Below are 22,608 nucleotides of genomic sequence, written 5' to 3'. Positions count from 1 at the left end.
TCTACAATCTGGAGAACCAGGAAAGCTGGTGGTGTAGTTCCAGTTCAAACCCAAAGCCCCGAGAACTGGGGAGACCAATGGTGTAAGTCCCAGTCTGCATCTGAAAGCCCTGAGAACTGGGGAGCCGATGTCTAAGGGCAGGAGAAGATGGATGACCTAACTCAAGCAGAGAGCAAATTCACCCTTCCTCCGTCGTTTTGTTGTATTCAGCCCTTGAATGGATTGGATGATGCCCACTTGTATTGGTGAGGGCAACCTTCTCTACTCAGTCTACCCATTCAAATGCTGATCTCTTCTGAAACACCCTGATAGGCACACTCAGAAATGTTTTACCAGCTCTCTGGGCATGCTTTAGCCCAGTCAACTTGACATATAAAATTAACCATCATGAGACTAAGCCCTGCTTGTTTGAATGAGAAAGCAATCGCTTGAAGCAACAGCAGACAACACAAAATTCACATTTTATATTGAATCAGGAAGAGGAAGCAAAAGTGTAAAACAATGAATCTCCCCTGTTCCCCAGTTCTGCTCGGGCTTTGCCCTCTCTTTCCTGCCTGCATATGCATATTTAGAAGGTGCACAGAGGCACTGGCGTTCCAGTCACTCACCCATTCGGTTTCTTGCACTCTGTCTGTAACTCATTCAGAAATTGCAAAATAGAGTGAAGAAGAAAAAGCAGGTGATTTTCTCTGCCTTCTTTTACCAAAGAGGGGACATGCTGTGGCCTTGTTTCTGCATCATCTTGAGCTGACAGAGTGTTCCTCAGTCATCCTCAAACCACAGCTGGGCTGCTCTTCCCTCCTGTACCCCTGCTGAAAGTTTCAGTCTCTCCATTTTCCTTAAGCTACTGCAAATCTTGTCACCGTAAGGGCCAGACACTTTGCCCTGGCATGTGGAAAGACACAGGGCTTGATGGCACTTGCAGAGGGGACTGTACTAGTCTCCATTTGCCCCCTATGCCTGCCACCATCCTTTGACCTCCTCTACCTGCCTAGGGGCCCCCAAACGACTGATCTCTAGGGCTGAATCACCCAAGCTCCCCTGCCCTCAGGTTAGACCTGGGGGAGGAAGGGACAGAAAGTGGTCGGAAAGCTGGTGGAAGTACGGAATTAGTAGAGCATTACATAGATCAAGGTCCTTAGCTGCAGACAATGGAATTCACTGTGGCTAGTTTAAGCAGAAAGAAATACATGAAAAACTTCATTTACTCAGATGTGATTATTATATATTATATGCCTGTATGAAAATATCATATGTACCCCATGAGTACATACACCTACTATGTACCCATAAAAACTAAAACTTTAAAAAAGAGAAATACATGGAAAGAACTAAAGAGCTTACAGAATCTTTGGGAGGACCAGAGAACCAGGCTTAAACACTACTCAGCCAGAAACAATGCAGCCCAAAAAAATGTCCTCCGATGGCATGCAACTGTTTCCATGCACACCCCAGCAGAACCAAGTGCTTCCACCACTAAGCTTAGCAGAGAATCTGTTCTCTCTCTGGGCTCAGCCACCACCTTGCTGCTGTGCTTCACATGTTGGCAGAAACTATGTCGTGAATATCAATCTAGCTGCAAGGGAGTCTAAGAATGTAGTTTTTTGGTTTCCTGATCAAAAGTGATTCAAATACTTATTGAATGAGTCAACTTACAGTATCTGCCATAATAATTTTAGGGCTCTTTTCCTGTGGCTTTATTAATAAGATTTGTGCCAGAAAGACTGTGAGGTACAGTGAAAGGAATATGGGCTATGAAATCAGATAGGGGTGGTTCTTTCTTTTCCTTGAACACACCAAATTTGTTCCTATCTTAGGGTCACTGCATTTGTTCACCTTTCGCCTGAAACACTCTGCCCCAGTGTCTTCTCATGGGTCTTCAAGTTCCAGCGCAAATGTTACCTCCTCAGAGAGGCTGCCTTCCCTGACTGGCCCATCTACAGCATCCCACTTCACCCCCACCTCCCACCATCTCACCTTTTAAATTTTCTTTTTAGGACTTCACTGCCATTTTCTTGCTTTTTGTCATTTATGATCCAAGCTCCCCTCTTCCCAAATAGAATATAAATTTCATAAGAACAGGGACTTGGTCTGTCTTATTCACAGCTGTATCCCTGGAGCCCAGAAAAGTGTATGATACATGACGGTAATAGCATTGATTATATAATTACCATCTGCCACATATTGTTTAATCCTCATGCTACTCTTTATGAAATAATTACTGTTATCTTTGCCATTCTGCAGAAGAGAAAATAGAAGCCGAGACAGGGTAATAATTTTTCTCAGGCCAGACAGCAAGTAAATCATGGATTCAAACCTAGGTAGTCTGACTCCAGAGTCTACACTCTTAACTGCTATAGCATGCTGAACATAGTAGGTGTTCAATAAATATTTTGTGAGGCTGGGTGTGGTGGCTCACACCTGTAATCCCAGCACTTTGGGAGGCTGAGGTGGGAAGATCACTTAAGGCTAGGAGTTCAAGGGCAGCCTGGGCAACATAGTGAGACCCCGTCTCCAAAAAATTAATTAAAATGTTGTGGCTAAGTGAATGGACACATTATAGTCATCTCACTGACACTGTGTTGCATTTAACACTGCTGGATCATCAATTTCTCCATTTCTCTCATGGGCTTCTCTTCCTGAAACCCCTTTCCCTCTTCCTTAAATGCTAGCTTTCCCCACACCTCCATCCTGTGTCAGCTGCCCTTCTTACTACATGCTGTCTTGGGTGATATTATTCAGCATCATGATTGAACCATACTGTATACTGATAAGTCCCTGCTCAACCATAAATCTCTAGCATCGACTCTCCCAGAGTAAGAGAATTAAATATTCATGACTTCCTGATACTACCTTTTTTTTTTGAGATAGGGCCTCGCTCTGTCGCCGAGGCTGGAGAGCAGTGGCACGATCTCAGCTCACTGCAGCCTCCACCTCCCAGGCTTAAGCAACTCTCCTGCCTCAGTCAACCAAGTAGCTGGGATCACTAGCACACACCACCATGCCCAGTAAATTTTTGTATTTTTAATAGAGACAGGGTTTCACCATGTTGGCCAGGCTGGTCTCAAACTCTTGGCCTCAAACAATCCACCCACCTTGGCCTCCCAAAGTGCTGGGATTATAGGCGTGAGCCACCGTGGCTGGCCTCATACCACCTTTTGAGGATCCTTTGGGTATCCCAAACTCAACAAACACAAATTAACTTAATTTGCTGTATGTACAGTCAGGTTAATCCCAGCCAGGCTGTGAAAAGCATGCCATTTCATCTTCCCCCAAACAACATCTGCTGCTTCTCCCCTATCCCCCACCTCAGCCAATATCACCACCATTTATCCAACCTCCAAGGCCAAGAGCCTGGCAGGCATTTTGGAGTTTTCCTCCCTCTCCTCATTGCCCACCTGTGACTAAGTTCCGTGGATTCTAGGTCTTAAGTAGTTCTCCAATCCGTCTCTTCCTCTTTACTCCTGCTCCCAGCGGGACTATTGAATATGTTTCCAAGATCATATATTACAGTTGTGTTACAGGAGAGGAATCCTGATCCAGACCTCAAGAGAGAGTTCTTGGATCTCATGCAGGAAAGAATTTAGGGCGAGTCTGCAGTGCAAAGCAAAAGCACGTTTATTAAGAAAGTAAAATGGTGAAAAGACAGCTACTCCATAGACAGAGTAGGATGCTCCCGAAGGTAAGAGGAGGAATGCATCCACCCTAGGTACAATGCTTGTATATATGGGGACATGTGCTCTGCTACGAGGATTTGTGATAAAGAATTAATTTTCTTCATTACTATATTTTGCAAGAATTGATATTATTATCTTTAAAGCAAAATTAGGAATGCCTTTGTGCTTCAGACAACAGGACATCTGCACACTCCCAAGTCTGGGTCTTTTTAGTAAACATTATTAATTTGTCGTCCTAACCATAAACCTCTAGAGGCCAGGAATGCCTCACTTCTGGGAATGCAGCCTAGCCAGTCTCAGCCTCATTTTCGTATCCCTCACTGAAAATGACTCCATTTCCATGCTCTGGTTCCAACGTCTCTGACAGTAGCATCCTAACTTCTCTACCTGTCTCTGGTCTTGCTCCCTCATATGTGTTTCCCGAATACCTCAGCATGACCTAACTGCAGTAGAAGTCTGCTTGGTCTACTCTAGCCTCCCCAGCGGCTTTGCCATTCATTGCCCTCAGGACAAAGTTCCAGCCTGTTAAAAATCAACCTTGATGCAGTCCCTGCCTACGTCTCCAAATTTGGCATCAAGCCTCCCTCCCCCGACCTTTACCATCACCCTATGCTTCAGAAATAGCCAGTTCACAGCATTTCCCCAGCAAAACCCATACAGAGTCATGTTTTCCTCCTTATGAAACAGTGATCAGGGAAAACCAGTTAACTCGGGAGGAGAGGGATGGACATCATTAGAGCCTTTCAGCCCCCTATTTTAGTGTCTCCTTGAGGCCCAGCTGCAGTCCTACCATTTTATTTCACCAGACACTCCAAGAGCTTTATAATTCAGACTCGTCATTTGCTTCTGTGGGCTCTCATTGAAGTCTGTATTTGCAACCAAAAGAGTTCCAACAAATGCACTGATGAACCGAAAGAAAAGGTGTCTATTTACATGAAGTGATTTGCATGAGAGGAAGGAAGGAGCCACTTCCCAGGAAGAGGGAGATGGGACTGGGGAGGATGGTTGCGCCAGCCCCAGGGATTCGCATCTGAGCACTGTGGCAAGAGAAGCTGTAAGCGGAAGACAAAGCGTCTGTTTCACAAAGGCTCCCTCTTGAAGCACACAGTTTGTGGGCCCGAGGGACAAAATGCCACACAGAGCAGGGCCTTCTTGATGCAGTGCAGCTTTGGCACATTTAGGGTTCCCAGTAACATGAAGCTGCTCTGGCATCTCTAGGGCTGGCTGTCCAGGGATCACTGGAAGTTGGCATTCTTGGGACAGTCTTAGGGTTATCCCAGGGGACACCAGCAGTTTGGGTGGTGGAAATGCACATCGTCAAATGGCTAGCCGGGCAAAGGATATCTGTGGTTCAGAGCATAGGAAGAAGGCATCACATCACCCAGTAACTGTAGAGGATATACTTGTTTGCAATATACCCTCTAAGAACTTCCAGAAATAACTGAGTGAGACTTGAGTGGGGTACTTGAGACTCCCAAACCTGAAGATGTCAGATAAATTCAGCAAAATATGGGTTATCACCATCAATGTGCCCCCCTTTCAACCCACAGGCCAGGGGAACCTGAGCAAATCAGGTTCACGGCATTAGGCTCACTTTAAAAAATGAAAAAGAGAAAGAATAAAATAACCTACTAAACTATAAATGGAATTACATGTGGGGCTTTTATTCTTTCAAAGTCTTCTCTATAGCTCTCAAGATATTTATGAAATATCATCTGCTAAAAGAAGTAGTTTATAATTTAGCTCAAGATTTTTCTTTTAATTCAGCAAAGTAGAATGGGACAAACTTATATTCCAGGACTACAGGTCCGAAAGTCATAAAATTACGAAATTATAAAGTCAGCCAGGTGCAGTGGCTCATACCTGTAATCCCAATGCATTGAGACATTGAGGCAGGAGGATCGCTTGAGGCTAGGAGTTCTAGGCAACATAGTGAGCGCTCATCTCTACAGAAAATTTTTAAAAACCAGCCAGACGTGGTGGCACGGGCCTGTGCTCCTAAGTCCCAGCCACTCAGGAGGCTGAGGTAGGAGGATCACTTGAGCTCAAGAGTTCAAGGTTACAGTGAGCAATGATCATATCACTGTACTCCAGACTAGGCAACAGAGCAGGAACCTAACTCAAAAAAAAAAAAAAAAGTCATGGGGTCTCTGGTTACAGAGAGCTCTTGCACATTTTCCTTTACCTCATTTTGGAAAGCAGTAGACAGGCTTTTTGTAAGCTTACTTTTCGTTCCACATTTTACACTATATTGCTTGACCCAATTGCGAAATGACACATTTTGCACAGCCTGGTTGGGATTAACCCAACTGAACATATAGTAAATCAATTCACCCATGGAATGGATGTCAACAGAGCCTTAAAGAGAAACTTTATCTCTACAGAAAACTTTGAACTAAATTCAACTTGACACTTACATATCCTTCATGCTCTTCAAGTGCTTTTTTATTCTTATTAGTAATGAGACAATGAGTTTTTAATTTGAGCTGATTCATTATAAAAATCTTCTTTTAAAACGTCTTAACTATGTTTATTATTTATTTATTTATTTTTGTTTGTTTGTTTGTTTTCTTTTTAGGATGGCGTTTCACTCTTGTTGCCCAGGCTGGAGTGCAATGGTGCAATCTCGGCTCACCTCAACCTCTGCCTCCTGGGTTGAAGTGATTCTCTGCCTCAGCCTCCCGAGTAGCTGGGATTACAGGCGCGCACCACCATGCCCGGCTAATTTTGTATTTTTTAGTAGAGATGACTTTCTCCATGTTGGTCAGGCTGGTCTTGAACTTCTGACCTCAGGTGATCCGCCCGCCTTAGCCTCCCAAAGTGCTGGGATTACAGGCGTGAGCCACGGCGACTGGCCAACTATGTTTATTCTTATAACAGCCTAGAGACATGAAATGCAGGACCATTAGTTCACTGGAAGATTAAAAACTTGGGGAATTATGTTTTTCAAACATAAACTTTCAAGTAAATGAAATCCAGGAATCAAACGTGCTATATGATAAGAATTGTCCACAGCAATTCACAAAACCTTATGAGAAAGATACTGCTGTTATCCCTAGGTCATAGACGAAGAAACGGAAGCTTGACGAGCTTATGTAACCGACTTGCCAAAGACCCCACAACTTGTGAGTGTTAGGGCAGGGGTTTAAGGCAATCTGACTACAGAGCCCACATGCACTGATCAGGACACTCTGCAACCTCCCAGCTTCTCCTACCTCCTTTCTTTAGCTAGCATGTGTGTCTTTGGGCTGTTTTGTTACCAACTCTGACTCCATCTATATGTGATCTTGTCTTACCTAGCCCCTAAGAAAGTCTAACTGGCAGCCAGGTGCAGTGGCTCATGCCTGTAATGCCAGCATTTTGGGAGGCCAAGGCAGGAGGATTGCTCGAGCCTAGGTGTTCAAAATGAAGCTGGGTAACATCGCAAGATCCCATCTTTTTTTTTTTTTTTTTTAAAAGAAAGTCTAACTGGTTTAGCTTGGATTATGGTCCACATTTAAACGGTGAGGACATGGGCTGGAGAGTCCCTTAAATGCACCCACCACATCTTGTTGAATTCTCTGCACTCAAGACTGGAACAACCACCACAGGCAATAATATAGCAGGAGGAGAGTGGCAGGAAAACTAACCAGTGTTGATTACCTAGTAAGTACTAAACACTATGCTAAGTGTTTTAAATGCATTACCTCATTTATCTTTATAACAACACAAGGGCTAAAGTAGACCAAAAGGTCAATCAAAACCATTTCTAGGGTTAAAGAACAAAGGTAATGAAAGACATTAGAAGGCCTCAGCAGCATAAGAGGAATGAGGATAAGAAAAATGGCACTAAGGAAGAGCCTTGAAAAAGTAGACTTAATTTTTTTCTTAGTTTATATTTTGAACAAATATTACAACAATGGTCTGGGTGCGGTGGCTCACGTCTGTAATCTCAGCACTTTGGGAGGCTGAGGTGGGTGGATCACGAGGTCAGGAGATCAAGACTATCCTGGCTAACAAGGTGAAACCCCATCTGTACTAAAAATACCAAAAATTAGCCAGGCGTGGTGGCAGGCGCCTGTAATCCCAGTTACTTGGGAGGCTGAGGCCTGAGAATGGTGTGAACCCAGGAGGAGGAGCTTGCAGTGAGCCGAGATTGCACCACGAAACTCCAGCCTGGGGGACAGAGCGAGATTTTGTCTCAAAAAAAAATATATATATATATATATTTATTTATATGTGTGTGTATATATATTTATATATGTATATATATATTTATTTATATATACATATATACATATATATATAAAAAACAATGGTACAAAATTCAAAAGATATATAAGGGTTTTTTTTTGTTATTTGCTTGTTTTATACTGTCAAAATAGTTTATTGATTAGGACCACAAACTTTTCGTAAAAGTTTTATAATGAACATTTGTCATTTGTGTCTGCCTCACATCTTTTTTTGGTAGTTCTTCTATGTTGTGAATTCTCTTTTCCATAGGAAGAAAAAACAAACACACCGGGCATGGTGGCTCAAACTTGTAATCCCAGCACTCAGAGACCGAAGCGGGTGGATCACTTGAGGTCAGGAGTTCGAGACCAGCCTGGCCAAGAAGGCAAAACCCTGTCTCTACTAAAAATACAAAAATTAGCTGGGCCCGGTGACATGTGCCTATAGTCCCAGCTACTCGGGAGACTGAGGTAGGAGAATCACTTGAACCTGGGAGGCAGAGGTTGCAGTGAGCCAAGATCGTGCCACTGCACTTCAGCCTGGGGGAGAGAGTGAGACTCTCCAAAAAAAAAAAAAAGAAAAGAAAAAAAGAAACAAACAAACACAACACATTTCTTAAGACGCTTTGCTGCTAGGATATAGACATTTGACTATCTTCCAACAAATCCAAACCTAAGTAAGACTTGAAATATAGGTGACAGGCTGCAGACGCACAATTCTAGTAAGTCTGGACACAACGGTGCCTGGCTTTCTGCACGAACTGTAATGAGGGTGCTGGTAGTCAGTCCCGGTTTTATAGATGTTAAGCATCATCTGGCAGCAACAGCAGGATTTCTGCTACAAGAGTCTTAGGATATTTGGGACATGTGTGCATGTGTGGGATGCTTGGACATTCCTCCTAGCTGCTTCACTTCTGGCTGTGTAATATCCAGGTTTTGTTTCTCAGCTCTCCTAGAAATCCTAAGTAATACCATGTAATAAATTCTGCTGAAACTAACTATACTGGATTGTTTTCCTGAAAGAGATCCCAAGGTATTGGGAATCTGGAATTGACTAGGTGACTTGGTTGGATTTGAAAGTAGTAAGGATAGAATACAGGAAAAACATGACATCTGGTGGCCAGGAAGTCACTAAAACTATTGTTAGAGAAGTTAGCATGACACTATTCCTGCCTCCGTTTGTTTTTATTTTTATTTTTTTAAGACTGAGTCTTGCTCTGTCACCCAGGCTGAAGTGCAGTGGTGTGATCTAGGCTCATTGCAACCCCCACCTCCTGGGTTCAAGCAATTCTCGTGCCTCAGCCTCCCAAGTAGCTGGGATTACAGGAGTGTGCCACCACGCCCAGCTAATTTTTGTATTTTTAGTAGAGATGGGTTTCACCATGTTGGACAGGGTGGTCTCAAACTCCTGACCTCAGGTGATCTGCTCGCCTCAGTCTCCCAAAGTGCTGGGATTACAGGCGAGAGCCACTGTGACCAGCTGCTGCCTCAGATTAGATTGAGGCATCAACAGATTAAATCTCAGGATGCCAAAATTAGATTGAGAACAACCACCACACCCCTTCCCCACCACCTACCTCACCCCTGCCCTGCAGGATTTAGAACAGGAGTGAAGGAGAGCCTTGTCCACATCTCCCAGGGCTCTCGATGAAATCAAAGATACAAAAGGGGTCAGTGGGAAGATTTAGCAGAAGATGGTTGAGGAGATTGTTTTGAAGAGGCTTTTGCTCTGCTGTGAGCCCTCTCCCCTTAGGATGAGAGGCAGAGGCTCTATCTCCCAACCCTAAGCCTAGTGAGAAGGTTTTTAGTTGTCTACTGGGAGAGCTCGGAAACGTGTGCCTTGCAGTTGGAAGACACAGAAGACTGGGCTGGCCTGACTAAAGAGCAAGAAACTGAGAGCACGCTGCGAACTGAAGTCCAACTCCCCCAAGAAAATTCAGAATGTTTTCCTCCATTACAGAGCGGGCTACACGCTTTGGAGATGGAAGAACAAGCAGGGCTTCTGTACTGGGATCGGCGGGCACTCCTGGAGTCTACTGAGGCAAAGGATGAAGGAGACTTCCTAAGACCATATGGGGGTAACACAAGACAAAGTTTGGGTCCTGTCTACCAGGTCCTCTGGGACGGACCTCCGCAGTAAGCAGCTGAGCATGTTCAACTGGATACCCAGAGGCTGAGGAAGGAGTTGAAAGAGATGAGTTGGAATAGAGATACATCCACTTGAGTCAAGGGAACTGCAGGAGAGGGGGCCTGCAGGGAGCCTCTCCAACATTCCTATTCAAGGGGCAGAAGATAAAGAATCAGCTTGAGCCATCGTCCAGGCCCCCTGGGGGTTACCAGCTTTACTCATCTGAAGCCCCAGAGAGCACGAAGCCACCAGATCAAGTAGTGACTCACTTACCCCTTTTTCCTCTCATCTCTACCCTACCTTCAACCCTGGAAGAGAAAGAAAATGACAGTTAGTGGGTAGAGGTGAGGGTTAGCAGGGAAGAGAAGCCATAGAAGCCATCAGAAGTTTCCTTCAGTGCTGGAGGAAGGCCATGTTCTCTTTCTCTAACCCCTGAATAAAGTTTAAAGAGTTGGTGAGAAACAAATATAAAATCGCATTTTGATTATATCATGAGTTGTGTTCATAGATGTCCACGTCACCCAGCGGCAGAACACCAAAGTTATCACCTCTAGTGACACAGAATGAAGTGCCTGTTGAAAGCAAGGCCCTGGGGGCTGCAGAGCAGGGATTATAAAGGCCACGAGGTGAGCAGTTCCATCTAACTGCACTATGAAGTTTAAAGAGAAGAAATGACATTTGCAGGGATTTAAATTCTCACTTTGAAGCACAGTCAGTGAGTGAGAAAGTTTCTGTGACTTCCTTCAAGTGCTCTTCTATGTCATGCAGGTTCAAGGCTAATGAAGCTGAAAATTAGAGGCAGAGGCAGAGCCTGAAGATTGATGAATCTCAAAATCAACTGAATTCACAGTCCCGCTATGACTTTCAGGCATTGATTGGGAAAAGGTGGTTCTTCCCCTGAGTACTGGAGTGGTAATATTTTGGAGGTGTTAGATAACCCCAAGAATCTGAAACCCCAGGACACACAGAGCCTCGTAGGCCAATCAAATGAGAACGGCGCTTCCTCCCATGAGGCTGGTCCTGTTTTATTCAGAGACCCTGTACGGAGCTCACTGAATGGTCACCTTGCAAGGGGATGTCCTCATGGCCCACCCCTTACTCTGCTCATGATCTCCAGATCCACAACTAGAGTCAGATTCTAGAATGTCCTGAAATCAAAACCAAACCTGGGAAGAGAAGACTTACATACCAAAAGAATAGCAAGATTATGAAGAGGTTTACACTTCTTGCTTGGCTGTCTAAACGTGAGTCTCAATAGTGGCCGGTGCAGAAGTCAGATGCCACATAATCCTTGATGTGCTATGGAAAAAGGAACCCAAAGCCTTAGGGAGATATGAATGTTGGTGTATTAGTCCATTTTCACACTGCTATAAAGATACTACCTGGAAACTGGGTAATTTATAAACAAAACAGGTTTAATTGACTCAGTTCCACGTGGCTGAAGAGGCCTCAGGAAACACATAATCATGGTGGAAAGCAAAGGGGAAACAGGCACTTTCTTCACAAAGCAGCGAGAGAGAGCGAGCCCAGGGGAAACTGCCACTTTTTTTTTCTTTTTTTGGAGGGGACGGAGTCTCGCTTTGTCGCCAGACTGGAGTGCAGTGGCGTGATCTTGGCTCACTGCAACCTCCGCCTCCTGGGGTTCAAGCGATTCTCCTGCCTCAGCTTCCCAAGTAGCTGGGATTACAGGCATCGGCCACCACGCCCAGCTAATTGTTTGTATTTTAGTAGAGATGGGGTTTCACTATGTTGGCCAGGATGGTCTCAATCTCCTGACCTCGTGATCCACCTGCCTCCGCCTCCCAAAGTACTGGGATTACAGGTGTGAGCCACCGTGCCCGGCAAAACTGCCACTTTTAAACCATCAGATCTCCTGAGAACTCACTCACTATCACGAGAACAGCATGAGGGAAACTGCCTGTGTGATCCAGTCATCTCCCACCAGGTCCCTTCTTCCACATGTGGGGATTACAATTTGAGATGAGATTTGAACGGGGACACAGAGCCAAACCCTCAGTTGGAGTGGATTTATAATAGCTGATCTACTCACCCACCTCCAGAAAAAACACACATTGGTGAGAGAGGAGTTGGCATTCTTGAAAAGCAGATAACCTCCGTAGGCCAGGGATGATGGTGAGAGATGCTTTGATGGAAAGAGGTTTCCTGGAGGGGCAAACATCAGCTTTAACCTTCAGGGGCGAGCACGTCCCGATTCCTGAAAAAAAGCAGAAGACTTAGATGTGATTATCAAAAGGATGTGACTCTAAGGGATATTTGAGGGTGCTTAATAGATCCTAGGGCCTTTGGGGCTGAAATACATGGATGCTAAAGTCTGACCTAATTTGTGTAACAACAAAATCTAAGTCTGGGGAACAGAGGACTGACTAGTCATGATGATGGCGAGTCCAGTCCTTCACCCAGTGCCAGGCCTGAGTCACTTTCCAAACCCAGAGCCCTTTGAATAGTAGGGAGACCAGATGCTCTTGAGGAACAACCCAGCAATGCCAGCACAGTCGTACTGAAGTGTTCCTCCTATCCTTTAAGGAAGGCACTTGGGACAATTTACCAGGGCAGTTGGACCCTGGGAAAAGGAACTCATAGACCTTTCGGGATGACTATCTTCTAACTAATGCTAATCCTGCAGGCCCCAAATGCCATCTGCGATTCTCTGGTAGGTGTACATGGAATTTTATGGTAATAGCTGATAGTGGGGTTTACTCATAGGGGGACTGTTCCCAGTGACCCCAGTGGGTCCTTGAACTCATAGTTTATATTTCCTTGTTCTTGAGTGCTTAGTTGTAATCAAAGTACCAGCAGAAAAGTCACACTGGCTCCCTGACCTGTGATGTGAATGTTATCACAGTTGGAAGTGTGAAGAGGAAGGCTCTGGAACGGTCCCTCCCTGCTGAAATAATAAACCAAATGCTTTGTGTCTATTAATTCATTGAATTTTCACAACAACCCTATGATGTAGGAAATATGATCATCCCCATTTACAGAGGAGGAAACTGAGGCACAGAGAAGTTAAGTAATTTGCCCACGTTTACATGGCTAGTAAGAGTGAATTCAAACCCAGTCAAATTTTAGAGTTCACACACCAAGCAAAAATCCTCAGTCAGGCTGGGCACAGTGGCTCATGCCTGTGATCCTAGCACTTTGGTAGGCCAAGGTAGGAGGACTGTTTGAGCCCAGGAGTTCAAGACCACTAGGGGCAACACAGTGAGACCCTGTCTGAAAAGAAAAAAAAAAAAATTAGCTGGGCATGGTGGTGCACGCCCGTAGTCCCAGCTACTCAGGAGGCTGAGGCAGGAGGATCACCTGAACCCAGGAGGTCAAGGCTGCAGTAAGTTATAATTGTGCCACTGCACTCCAGCCTGGGTGACAGAAGGAGGCATTGTCTCAGGAAAAAAAAAAAAGTCTTCAGTCAAAAATTAATTTGAGATAAATTAAAGACCTAAATATCAGATGTAAAACCATAAAAACCCTAGAAGAAAACCTAGGCAAAACCATTCAGGACATAGGCATGGGCAAGGACTTCATGTCTAAAACACCAAAAGCAATGGCAACAAAAGCCAAAATTGACAAATGGGATCTAATTAAACTAAAGAGCTTCTGCACAGCAAAAGAAACCACCATCAGAGTGAACAGGCAACCTACAGAATGGGAGAAAATTTTTGCAATCTACCCATCTGACAAGGGGCTAATATCCAGAGTCTATAAAGAACTCAAACAAATTTACAAGAAAAATCAAACAACCTCATCAAAAAGTGGGCGAAGGATATGAACAGACACTTCTCAAAAGAAGACATTTATGCAGCCAACAGACACATGAAAAAATGTTCATCATCGCTGGCCATCAGAGAAATGCAAATCAAAACCACAATGAGATACCACCTCACACCAGTTAGAATGGCAATCATTAAAAAGTCAGGAAACAGCAGGTGCTGGAGAGGATGTGGAGAAATAGGAACACTTTTACACTGTTGGTCGGACTGTAAACTAGTTCAACCATTGTGGAAGACAGTGGGGCGATTCCTCAAGGATCTAGAACTAGAAACACCATTTGACCCAGCCACCCCATTACTGGGTATATACCCAAAGGATTACAAATCATGCTGCTATAAAGACACATGCACATGTATGTTTACTGTGGCACTATTCACGATAGCAAAGACTTGGAACCAACGCAAATGTCCATCAATGATAAACTGGATTCAGAAAATGTGGCACATATATACCATGGAATACTCTGCAGCCATAAAAAAGGATGAGTTCATGTCATTTGTAGGGACATGGATGAAGCTGGAAACCATCATTCTCAGCAAACTGTCACAAGGACAGAAAACCAAACACTGCATGTTCTCACTCATAGGTGGGAATTGAACAATGAGAACACTTGGACACAGGGTGTGGAACATCCCACACCAGGGCCTGTCGTGGGGGGGGGAGAGGGGGGAGGGGTAGCATTAGGAGATATACCTAATGTAAATGATGAGCTAATGGGTGCAGCACACCTACATGGCACATGTATACATATGTAACAAACCTGCATGTTGTACACATGTACCCTAGAACTTAAAGTATAATAATAATTTTAAAAATTAAAAAAAAAAAGTCCTCAGTCAGCTGAGATGCTTGCTACAGGCAAAAGGGACATGAAAGGAGTGGTGGAGGAAAGATGTTATAAACACCAATTGTGCCCTTGTGAATACTGTAGAAACAAGGAATGAAGTAGCTATTCATGCTGAGAAGGAGTATCGTTAAGAGGTCCAGGAATAGAATTTGAAGTCAGACTGAATGGGTTCAGATTCCAGATTTACTGCTGAAGATGTTGAAAACTTTCTTAACTTCTCTTTGGCTCAATTTCCCCAGAAGTTAAAAAAGTGGGGAGAAGGGAATACTGACAGTTCTTATTTAGTAGGCTTATTATAAGGATTAAATTAATTAACATTTATGTAAAGTGCCTGGAAGGCAGTCTTTGCTATTATTATCTTCCTTACTGTATTGAGTATATTTTGATGCAGTTAACTGATTTTCTATTTTATTTCTTTTTTTTTTGAGACAGAGTCTCACTCTGTCACCCAGGTTGCAGTGCAATGGCACCATCTCGGTTCACTGCAACCTCTGCCTCCTGGGTTCAAGCGATTCTCCTGCCTCAGCCTCCCAAGTAGCTGGAACTACCGGCACCTGCCATCATGCCAGGCTAATTTTTGTATTTTTGTAGAGACGGGGTTTCACCATGTTGGCCAGCCTGGTCTCTTAACTCCTGACCTCAGGTGATCCGTCCGCCTTGGCCTCCCAAAGTGCGGGATTACAGGTGTGAACCGCTGCGCCTGGCCTATTTTATTTCTTATAGCTTTTCTCCTACTATTTTGTATAGTCTATGTTAACAATGGCCAACGTTACAACTTAGTTCAGGGGTTATAGAATAACAAGATGGGCTTAGTATTACTATTATTATTATTATTATTATTGAGACAGAGTCTTGCTCTGTCACCTAGGCTGGAGTGCAGTGGGATCATAGCTCATAGCAGTCTCGAACTCCTGGGCTGAAGCAATCCTCCTGCCTCAGCCTCCCAAGTAGCTGGGACTACAGGTGCACATCACCGTGAAGAGGGCTGATTATTAAACTTGAGAAGGAACAACCATCACTCAGAAGTCCTGGACTTGGAGACAGATTCAGAAGCTGCTATGATTTCAGGTCTCTCCTTTAGGGAAGAGAGTGAACATGTTCTCATTTTTACAAGGGATAGTGCCGGGCGCGGTGGCTCAAGCCTGTAATCCCAGCACTTTGGGAGGCCGAGACGGGTGGATCACGAGGTCAGGAGTTCGAGACCATCCTGGCTAACACGGTGAAACCCCGTCTCTACTAAAAAATACAAAAAACTAGCCGGGCGAGGTGGCGGGCACCTGTAGTCCTGGCTACTCGGGAGGCTGAGGCAGGAGAATGGCGTAAACCCGGGAGGCGGAGCTTGCAGTGAGCTGAGATCCGGCCACTGCACTCCACCCTGGGTGACACAGCGAGACTCCGTCTCAAAAAAAAAAAAAAAAAAAAAAAAAAACAAGGGATAGTAACATCTCAAATTTTAGAAAGTTATACGGCTTAAAGGTATAGATTTTCTTTTTCTTTTTCTTTTCTTTCTTTTTTTTTTTCTTTTTTTGAGAGGAAGTCTCTCTTTGTTACCCAGGCTGGAGTACACTGGCACAATCTTGGCTCATTGTAACCTCTGCCTCCCAGGTTCAAGTGATTCTCCTGCCTCAGCCTCCTGAGTTGCTGGGACTACAGGCCTGCACCACCACACCCGGCTAATTTTTTGTGTGTATTTTTAGTAGAGATGGGGTTTTGTCATGTTGGCCAAGCTGGTCTCGAACTCCTGACCTCAAATGTTCCACCTGCCTCGGCCTCCTAAAGTGCTGGGATTACTGGCATGATCCACCACACCTAGCCTTAAAGGTAGACTTGCTATGGATGCTTTGCTTTTAAAACTTATGACTACAGCGAATGTTCACTAATATTCACCTACAGTTATCCAATTAGTTATAATACTGGTTACTGATGCTAATGTTGATAATAGCATCAGACTGTATAGCTCATAGAATAATTATTTAATGTCATCTATTTCATTAAACTGTAAGCTCCATGAAGGTCAGGGTCTTTTCTCTCTTGTTTTCCATCGTATACCCAGAGCTACTGCAGTGTGCTGCCCATGGGATCTCTCAATAAATATTAGAATAAATGACCCATTTGTTTTGAGTATGATGTATGATGATTGTATTAGTTACCTATTGCTGAATAACAGATGACTACAAATTTAGCAGCTTAGAACAACACACATGTATTATCTCACCATTGCTGTGGGTTTAGGTCAGGAGTCCAGGCATCCGTTTGTTGGGTCCTCTATTCCAGAGTCTCTTCTGAAAGCTGCAATCGCATTTCTGACCAGGACTGCAGTCTCATCTCACATGGTTGTTGGCAGAATTCGGTTCCTTGTGGGATGTTGGACTGAGGACCTCTGATTTTTGCTGGCTGGCAGTTGAAGATTATCTTCAGTTGCTGTCACATAGACCACTCCATAGAGCAGCTCATGGCAGGGCATCTTGATTCATCAAAACCAGGACGGAAGAATGTGTTAGCAAGAAGGATATTACAACCTTCTGTAACATACTAATGTGCATGTAATCACATACATCTCATTATCTTTCGATTAAAGGCAAGTGACAAGTCCCACCCATACCCAAGGGGAGAGAATTAGACAAGAGCACACCAGGTGGCAGGGATCACTGGGTGCCGTCCTAGGGTCTGCCTCAAAATTCACCAAATACTGTCATCAGATCAGCTAAGCTGGGGTTGTTCCCTAAGGAAGGCAGGATAGTTAATGTCTGAAATGGCAGTGAGTCCTCATTAGCTCAGCCCTCGTTATCAAAGTCTTAGCGTTGCCAGGTTGCACAGGGAAGCAAAGGTCATCTCAAGATGAAAATATCGCTAATATTATCAAATTAGTTCCCACTCTAGCAGACATTTCTCCTCTTAATGCTAGTTATGTCCTTGTACAACCCATTTTTCCAGAGCAGCTGCATGCTAATTATATGAGTCTACAATGTAAATTCAATCAAACCAATTGCTCAGGTTCTTCAAAAGAAAATTATTTGAATATCAGAGGCTTTGGAGAGGCTTTTGAGGAAACTCATGAAATGCTCAAATAATTTTGCACAAATGATTTTTGTTTGAATCATGTTGGGAAATTTGAGTGTGGAAGATTATGTATCCTGCTATCATATCATGTTTGGGGGAATATTATGAAAAAATTTCAGCAAAATATATATTTTTTTCATTCTAAGAAAATTACCTAGATGCAAAACAACCTAAATAATTGAACCTTAAAAGTAATTTGGCCGAGCGCAGTGGCTCACACCTGTAATCCCAGCACTTTCAGAGGCTGAGGTGGGCAGATCATGAGGTCAGGAGATCGAGACCATCCTGGCTAACACAGTGAAACCCCATCTCTACTAAAAATATGAAAAAAAAAAAAATTAGCTGGGCATGGTGGCTGTAGTCCCAGCTAGTCGGGAGGCTGAGGCAGGAGAATGGTGTGAACCCGGGAGGTGGAGTTTGCAGGGAGCGGAGATCGCACCACTGCACTCCAGCCTGGGCAACAGAGCGAGACTCTGTCTCGAAAATAATAATAATAATAATAAAATAAGTAAATAGTAATTTTAAAAATAACATAGGCTCCTAATTTTACTGTTTACTATGAATTTTTGTCTCTTGTGAGTGGTGCTTTGATTTAAATCCTAGCTATGTCAGTTACTAGCTGTGTGATCTTGGGCAAGTTATTTAACTTTCCTGTGTCTCATTTAACACATATATAACACGGGGATACCAATAATAACAGTATCTATAGCGCTAACTACACCATTTGACTCTAGCAACAACCCTGTGAGGTCAGTGTTATGGCAGGTGCCTTAGACAGAGTGACCTGTGGTTGGGATAAGATGACCAGATGTCCCATTTTAATCTCTAAAATACTAAGCCTTAGCATCATAAACCAGGATGCCCAAGTAATTAGGGAAGCTCAGGGGGTATCTGCAAGTTTTGGATAATTTCCTCATCCAAGTCTAACTGGTTTTGGAAAAAGTTCTGCCTAACATGAATTCACCTAAAACAGAAACCAAATGATATTCTCTCCCTCTCTTTCCTCTTCTTCAACTAAGCCTTTCATTCCTTAGCTCTCCCTGCTCCCAAACCCACCTCTTAAGTTCCTCCAGGGTGCTGTTTAAGGTCTTTCAACAGTACCCTTAAGCTCTCAGGAAAGGAGAAACAATCTAAATCAAAAAAGCAAATATACAAATATTGAACCACCTTCCAACTGTTTTGTTTGAACAGAGAGTGAAAAACCCAAAGAAAGACTCAGGAGTATTAAAGTTCATTTTCAAAACACAGAGCAAACAGCGTTCATTCTTAATAAGTCAACAGAGCACAACAGAATTCAGAGGGACCAAGGAAAGGGTTACTGCATGACAGATGAGTGACACAAACATAAATGGTGGAGTCCACAGAGGGGCAAACACAGGAGACAGAGCTGCTGCTTGGGGAAGAAAGGCTCATTGGAACTCGGGGTTCTGAGCATGAAATCTCGCATTTCCAATTCAAGCAAGTCACAGCATCTCTGCTTCTTCAGATGTAGAGAATAACAAATCCTTAGAGGCCAAGCTTGGGGAGAAGAAAAATGGTGGTATCCAAGTGGTATTGAAGTAGTATTGTCTTTGGAAAGTAGTAAGTAAGGAAGAAAAGAAGCATGATTCCATGGTTGGTGCTGGATACAATCCGAAGCATATAATAAATTTATGTCACTGTAGAAATCTCGATTCCACTTTGATGGAGATGAAAAGAAACGATAAGTAACATAACACACGGCATTTAATTGTAAGGCTTGAGAGAGGATAATCTCCTTAACAAAAGCACATGGAGAATTCAAAATCATGGGATGGTATTACTCTTCTCAGTAAGATGGAAAAGGGGATTGGAGAATGTTTATACTTCCAGGGACCCCAGAAAAACAAGGAACAATAAATATTATCTAGATGGGTCATAGAGCTTAAGTTCAAAAATACTCTTATTATCACTCATAACTCTGATCATTACCATTTCAATATTTAAGGGTAAAAAAATCTCTCCAATATAAGTTTATTACGTATGTGTTTAAACTCTCTAATATATAACCTGTAACCTTGAGTCTATGATATCCACAAAGCTTGTAAACCATGTCCCTGTTATAAGTATCAAGAGTGTTATTTGTAGGAAATTAGATTTCCTCACTGTCTTGGGTCACATTGCCTAGAAGCAGAGCCTGAAGCAGGGATTGGAGTACGCATGATTTGAAGGAATGCAATGGGGGAAAGGGAGTGAGGGAAGGAGAAGGCGGGAGAAGGGGCTCAGCAAGGCTGGGGTCTCAAGCCTGGAGAGGAGCTTCAGCCTGATCCTGCAGCCAGCTCTGGAGCTTAGATTACAACTCAGAATAGTTCCCACGTTGAGGCTGGGAATGGCTGATGCCTGTAATCCCAACACTTTGGGAGGCCGAGGCAGGAGGATCGTTTGAGCTCAGGAGTTTGAGACCAGCCTGGGCAACACGGTGAAACCCTGTCTCTACTAAAATCAGCTGGGCATGATGATGCACGCCTGTAGTATTAACTTCTTGGGAGGCTGAGGTGGGAAGATCGCTTGAGCCTCGAATGTTGAGAAGGCAGTGAGCCATGATTGCACGACTGAACTCCAGGCTGGGTAACAGAGACCCTGTCTCAAAAAAAAAAAAAAAAAGGAATTGAAGAGTTGACCCACATTGAGGCAAGGGGGCCAGCCTCAGAGCCTCGATCATTGCTTACTACTTATGACTGGGGAGGTAGTGTAATTTCTTTATTTGGGGTGAGGCAATTCTCAAAAGAAGGGGAAAGCTGTGAGTGCTCAGCAGCCAAAACTCACAGCACCTGAGGGTGGGTGCGCCAGCCAGGTAGAAGGCACCTGGGGGCTGGGTGTGGTGGCTCACTCCTGTAATCCCAGCAGTTTAGGAAGCCAAGGATGGGAACCACTTGAAGTCAGGAGTTCGAGACCAGCCAGGCCAACATGGTGAAACCCCCCCCCCCCGCCATCTCTACTAAAAATACAAAAATTAGCCAGGTGTGGTGGTGTGCACCTGTATTCCCAGCTACTTCAGAGGCTGAAGCATGAGAATCACTTGAACCCAGAAGGCGGAGGTTGCAGTGAGCTGAGATTGTGCCACTGTACTCCAGCCTGGGAGACGGAGCGCGACCCTGTCTCAAAAATTAAAAAAAGGCCAGGCACGATGGCTCACGCCTGCAATCACAGCACTTTGTGGGGACTGAGGGTGTGGATCACCTGAGGTCAGGAGTTCGAGACCAGCCTGGCCAACATGGTGAAACCCTGTCTCTGCTAAAAATACAAAAAGTAGCTGGGCATGGTGGCGTGTGCCTGTAATCCCAGCTACTTGGGAGGCTGAGGCAGGAGAATTGCTTGAACCTGGGAGGCGGAGGTTGCAGTGAGCAGAGATTGCGCCATTTCACTCCAGCCTGGGTGATAAGAGTGAAACTCCGTCTTGAAAAAAAATAAAATAAAGGCACCGGGTCAGCACACCAACAGCACCCCATGCACTCACTACAGCTGCAACGGGAGCTCAGCTGCTTGTGACAAGTAAGTCACTATCTACAACCTCACCAGCCTGTGTCAAGGAATCTCACTTGAAGAAGAAGAGAGATTCTTCTCTTCTATATATCTACTAGTGGTCTGTCACTAGTGTTCGTTTTCCCCATTGAAGCCTGTTGGAAATAAATACTTTCTCTTGCAGATTCAAATCTAAATACAATGGGGATTGTTATTTTTCCACAGCCACAGGCAAAACCAATTAAAGATGGATAAAAGTAAATAATGTTTTAAAAAACAAACATTAGAAGACTGGAAAAAAGTTCAATTGAATATTTATTGTCATTCTCAAAGGTAGATGATTTTTCAAATCTGGAAGTAAGGAGGAAAAAAATCATGAAGGTTTTATCGTATAAAAATGTAAAACTTCTGGCTAGGCACCATGGCCCATGCCAGTAATCCCAGCAATTTGGGAGTCCGAGGCAGGTGGATTACTTCAGGTCAGGAATTCAAGACCGGCCTGGCCAACACAGCGAAATCCTGTCTCTACTAAAAATACAAAAATTAGCTGGGCGTGGTGGCAGACACCTGTAGTTCCAGCTACTCAGGAGGCTGAGGCAGGAGAATCTTTTGAACTGGGAAGGAGGTTGCAGTGAGCCGAGATTGCACCACTGCACCCCAGTCTGGGTGACAGAGAGAGACTCTGTCTCAAAAAAAGAAAAACGTAAAACTTCTATCCACCAGGGAAAAAGAGAAAAAACAACAGTGCATAGACAAAATTAAAAGGTAAACAATAGTAAAGAATAGTTCTGCAAATTTAAAAACAAGAATTCCTTGTCAGATCAAAGTTGCTAATGTGGTCCAGGTAGTGTTTTCACAGCATGCTCCTTGGCCAGATTCCGGAGTAAAATCCCCACCCAACAAAAGAAAGGTTCCTTTTTGAGTGCTAGCAACGACTAGCTGTGACCTTGAGGAAGTTACTTAACTGCTCTATATCTGTTTCTTTATAATATGGGGACAATAATAGTACCTGCCTCTTTTTTATCATTAGGGCTGAAAGAGCCACGGGTCCTACTAGGAATTAATTGTCCTTATTTATTTATTTTAGAAACAGGGTCTCGCTCTGTCACCTAGACTAGAGAGCAGTGGCATGATCATGGCTCACTGCAGCTTTGAACTCCTGGGTTCAAGTGCTCCTCTTGTCTCAGCCTCCTGAGTAGCTGGGACTATAGGCATATGCCATCATGCTTGCCTAATTTTTTTTTCTTCTTCTTCTTCTTTTTTTTTTTTTTTTTTTTTGTAGAGACAGGATCTCACTATATTGCCTAAGCTGGTCTAGAACTCCTGGATTCAGGCGAGCCTCCCAACTTGGCCTCCCGAAGTGCTGAGATTACAGGCATGAGCCACCATGCTCAGCCTAATTGTCTATACTTACAGAAA

At 43.9% G+C, this 22,608-nt stretch overlaps 1 long non-coding RNA gene across 1 annotated transcript in view; it reads right to left on the bottom strand.

Moving 5' to 3' along the window:
- Positions 1–22,608, bottom strand: part of LOC105483688 (uncharacterized) — a 55,113-nt gene that overhangs the window by 18,374 nt on the left and 14,131 nt on the right. Inside the window, exons 2-3 of the long non-coding RNA XR_011608959.1 lie at positions 16,865–17,113; positions 12,071–12,231 (exon numbers count right to left, since the gene is read on the bottom strand). This is a non-coding gene — a long non-coding RNA (uncharacterized lncRNA). The remainder of the gene's footprint in view (positions 1–12,070; positions 12,232–16,864; positions 17,114–22,608) is intronic.

This window comes from Macaca nemestrina, chromosome 10 (genome assembly GCF_043159975.1).
Source record: "Macaca nemestrina isolate mMacNem1 chromosome 10, mMacNem.hap1, whole genome shotgun sequence".
Taxonomy (NCBI): Eukaryota; Metazoa; Chordata; class Mammalia; order Primates; family Cercopithecidae; genus Macaca; species Macaca nemestrina.
Note: the sequence above shows the minus strand (reverse complement) of the source record. Positions and strands in the feature narration are given on the sequence as shown.